The sequence below is a fragment of the Lactuca serriola genome, chromosome 8 (genome assembly GCF_051521515.1).
Source record: "Lactuca serriola cultivar US96UC23 chromosome 8, Lser_US96UC23_V15, whole genome shotgun sequence".
Lineage (NCBI taxonomy): Eukaryota > Viridiplantae > Streptophyta > Magnoliopsida > Asterales > Asteraceae > Lactuca > Lactuca serriola.
Window position 1 is genome coordinate 285,546,738 of NC_136415.1, and position 5,004 is coordinate 285,551,741.

The 5,004-nt window shown below is 37.1% G+C and overlaps 1 pseudogene; it reads right to left on the minus strand.

Moving 5' to 3' along the window:
• Positions 1-350: 350 nt before the first annotated feature.
• On the minus strand, positions 351-1,586 carry LOC145068149 (U-box domain-containing protein 4 pseudogene; annotated as a pseudogene).
• Positions 1,587-5,004: the final 3,418 nt, after the last annotated feature.

Below are 5,004 nucleotides of genomic sequence, written 5' to 3' on the forward strand. Positions count from 1 at the left end.
ATACGCAAAAGCGTGCGCTCTAAAAATAATGTCATCTCTTCAAACTTTTGAAGGATAGAGGTCACGCTTTTGTGCGTGCCCTAAAATTAATGTCCAAGAAAAAAAATTAAAAACACGGAGGGCACTTATTTAAAAATGGGCGTCGTCTAGAAATGTCGCTTTATATTTTTTGAATGAAAGGCGCGTTCTCTTTTTTTGCAGCTGGGGGGAAACGAAAATCCCAAAAGTTTGAAATGCCGCCATTGTTATCCTCTATCTTATTTCCATCTTTCTTCTCTCTCTCTCTCTCACTCACTCACTCTCTTTCTCTATCTCTCTTACTCTAATACCCCAAAAAAACCCTAATATCATCACAAATCCTCTTTTCTCCCACAACAAAATCGCAATATCACCAAATCTTTGATCCCGTCTTCTGAACAGATCAAACCTACAGGGGTTCTCGATTTCTCTATGTTGATGTGTGGTGACACGAACAAAAAAAGGAGTGTAGCGCCTCTACCTTTCAATTTCATTTGTCTCGCAAGTAATCTGAGTTCACCGGTGGCGTTCCTGACTGTATCAATGGAAGCGCTGCTCAAGTCGCTGACCAATTTCTTCACCTGCGTTTTGAGTTCCGTGAGATCAGTTCTCGCTTCAGTAGCAGAAGAAACAACTCTCGGCCCAAAAGATGATCTCCGCCATATTTGGTTTCGTGCTCTGTTTCCAAATCGAGGTGAAACTGCATGCTAGGAAGCAGCAATGGCAGCCTGAGGCTCTGCCGCCAGCTTCCCTGAAGCATCACTGTTGTAAGCGGTTACCGGAGCTGAAGAAGATGACTCAATTGCAGGTGCCTCCGGTGGTGATCCTTCATCCACTCCAGATGGTCCAGGTCCAGGTCCACCGGAATCCAAACTTTTCTCACCGGATTCAACCGTATTAAACTCATTCCCCTTTCCAGAATCTTCTGAAGATGAACGAACATGACGATGCACTGGAGAAGAAGCTTCTTCCTGATGGATTCCATTCGATCTAGGTGAAGTAGGTTGATTCAAGGTTAACCTTAATGGCTGATTTACAGGATCTGGGAGTTTAACATTGTGGGATTCACACCAATTAGCAATCAATGCTTTCACAGTGTAATTAGGAATCAAATTATTATGAACAAGAGTTTGCATTGTTTTAGGGCAAACATTGAGTCCAAGATCGATCCAATTACGAATATACCCCCGCTCATATGTCTGCCCAGAAGCTACAATCACAGGGTCTGTCATCAATTCAAGTGACAGTGGACAACAGAAGTCTGGAGGAATTGGAACAGGGTTAGAGCTTTCTGATTGTTTCATTTCCACAAAGCAATCATGCATGTGTGTAACAAGAGCAATCATTTCTTCAATATACTCCAAATCCCCAATCTTTTCTGCTTGTTCAGCATTATCCTTCAAGTTTTCAAGTGCAACAGCTTCGATTAGAAGTTCTTGATTTGTTCTTAAGCTTAACAAATCAGCAATTTTTGACCTAGTTTCTGAGCTGGGATCAGATCCTTCCACTTGTTCCCTTATAGCTTTTAAGACAATAGCCGATGGCTTTACATATCCCATATGTTTCATTTGGTTTATTGGTTTGGCCTTCGATGGTGAAGAGGTTTGGCTGAATTCTACTAGTTTTGAATCTTTTAACACTATGGTTTTGTATCCAAATCAGGTGTCCATGATTCTGTTCCTTGTGAAAATTAGATTTGTTTTTTTGGCCATGTACCTATATATAATTTGGTTTATTGGTTTGTTTTTGGGTGTGCAGACTGAGCTGATATCTGATGATCAAAATGGAAATATTCTTGTATGGGACTTGATTGCAAACTCTCATTTCAAGATGGAAGATGGAGTTATACATGTTTATGCAAGTGAAAAGGGTAAGTCTGTAAATTAAATTATGATTTTACACTTATACTAATCATTTGTTTTCAACTCTCAGATTCTGTTGATCTTTTTCCTGTTGCAAGCAGTGCAAAAACTTTTTTCATTGACATGCATCACATTCTCAAAATAATCTCTGTTGGAAATGTTCGTTTTGCATGCTATCATCGATTTAGATTTCTTGAAGAGGTATGGTTTTCTTATATTCTATATATATATATATATATATATATATATATATATATATATATATATATATATATATATATATATATATATATATATATATAGTGTGCAATACCTGAACAGGGAAATCCATTTGTGGTCTCCTGGTAGACTAATCCATGTTGTCCCAATTTACTATTGGTGGAAACATTTTATAGTCTCTCTGCTGAAAGAATCCATGGAAAGTAATGATTGATACACACATACACTATCTTCTTAGAAACATTTTACAAGTTTTTATAGTAGTAAAAGTAAATATAAATCTGAGCAGAGAGAGAATCTTGAATTTTGAATCAACCCTATATGTGAAAACAACCATTATGTTTTGAAAATATTAACTTTTTCACCTTAGAATGTAAGATCAACCCCATTCCTTGAATCTTGAATATTGAATCAACCCCATTTAAGATGTAAAATCTCTTTATTTCTAATGTGAAATTTAATTTTAAAATTAAAGTTACTGTTTACTAAAGACTGTTACTGTTGACAAAAACCAAGTAATTGTTTCTTGTATGCAGCTCGAAAGAGAGTTCTTCACCGAATATGGAGAGGCAGGAAGATATGAAGTTCAAGACGTGGTTGGAAAAGGCAGTTATGGTGTTGTAGGGTCTGCCACTGATTAGGCTTATTGATAAGTTTCAACTGGTGCCAGGTTTATTTACTTAATTACCCCTCCCTCCTTTTATCCCTCTTTAATGATAATGATTAGGCTTATTGATAAGTTTCTGATTGATATTTATTAGGATAAGAATGCGGTGATAGTGTTCAGGTGGTATCCAGTTTGCCACAGCCCAATTGCCACTTTTGGAACTAATGAATCACAACTGCCCGATCTATCTGCCCGGGTATTAACCAACACAGATACACATGCCCCAATAGTGAACCTGACACCCGAGACTAAAACACCCATAGTTGAAGTAATTGCATTGGAATTATAAGTTACATGGGCATAGTTGAAGGAATTTCACTGGAATTATCTCTTTTTTAGCATGGACAAGAGATGGTCTGATGGAGGAGATTGTATGTCTCAAGGTACCCTTCAAAACTTATACAAACTCATGACAGCAGAAATTGCAGCTTCTGACAAGAGCAAACTTAGTTTGTGCTTCATGTTTATCTTTAGGGGGAACGACAATGCAAGGGCGTTCTCATCAAAAAGGTACCCTTCAAAACTTGCTACACCACACTCTACACCTAAAATTGGTCCAAGGGAAAGTAATGTTGAATCGTCAAATCAAGCAAATGTTGATCTTCTAATGTTCTTTTACAATGTTGTTCTTTTACAGGTGGTTAGAATTGGACCTAAAGTTGGTTGCTGATATAGGAATTGTGGATGCTCCAAATGCAGGAAAAAACACGTTTTTAAGTGTTATCAGTGTTGACATGTAGTGTTGTTTGACATGTAATGCTTAGGTAACTTGTTTGACATGTGATATTTTTTTGAAATGAATTATCGTTCTTATGATAATTTCAATATGTTGTTAAAAAATATTATTTATAGATTTACTAATTTTCAAATTAAATTTGCCTTTAATATTAAATGCAAATTTAATTTGAAAATTAGTAAATCTATAAATAATATTTTTTTTAACATTTAAAATTACGATACACAAAAATGAGTGTCATCTTTATTTATGACATGGCCTTTCTTGACAGGGGCTTCCTTGATACGCATTGCGTATCATAAACACGCGCGTCGTAAGGTTACGACACGCAAATGCGTGTCGTCTTCCTTTATGACAGGGCCTTCCTTGATACGCATTGCGTGTCATAACCGCGCGTCGTAAATGCGCGTCATAAATGCACGTCGTCTCTCTTTATGACAGGGCCTTCCTTGACACGCATTTGCGCGTCGTCTGAGCGTTTTACGACGCGCAATGAGCGTCGTAAAAGGCCTTTTTTCTAGTAGTGTGGCAAGAATTTGATATTCTTTCACTTGTGAAAAGAATTAGGAGTTGTGAAATGAGTGTGATTGGAAATGTGTTCATTTGACCTATTTCACAAAGTAAGGACCGTAGGTAAACATTGTGTGCATGCTAAGAGCATGGGACAAGTATAGTTATAATTCAAGTAAGAAGTTGATTACCTGAAACAACAAATAATGAGTAATCGATATGGTGATAAATAAAAGGTGTTTTATTTATACTCAAAGGTTTGAGGCCATATGGGATTAGTATTATTCATGTGTTTCACTTTGCATGTTTTGACTTCCTGAATAATTTAATCGGTTTAGAACAGTCAAATTATTCGAACGGGCCACAGTCGTTCCTATGTTGGAAGTAAGTACGAATGAATACTGTCGTGAATTGGTGTGTGGATTGTCTAAAGTGTATAAGAAATAAGCAAATGTTTACTGCAACATTCATGAGTGCTTATGAATATGATTTGAGCATTGGATTAAACCCACGCTCACTTGGATCACTTCATGAATTGTATCACGAGTGATTGGTGAGACGATAACATCTTATATTCTTGAAACCGAGATGTGTGAGTTCTATCTTGCGAGTCGGTTACACACTGATAATATGTAAACGCGCCAGTAACTTGGTGTTATAAAACATATTGTTGTGTGTGATTTGATGCGTGAGTGCAAGCGAGCATTGAGTCAAAGTTTATCCGTTCCTTTTATCCAAAGTAGGATAAAAGTGATATCTGTGGGCCACTCGATGATTTAGTGATGGCACCTAAGCGCTTGGCCAAGCCGGGACTAAATTGATGTGTTCAATTAAAGTCTGTTGTCAGTCGTCATAAATCTGAAATCGGGAAACAACACATAGATAGAGAGAATGATTTAGATCCATGTCTCAGTCTATACCATATCTAGAATGGAGGAATATATGATCCCTTATCTTAAGGACACGCGTATCTGATATGATCAGAGTTGACA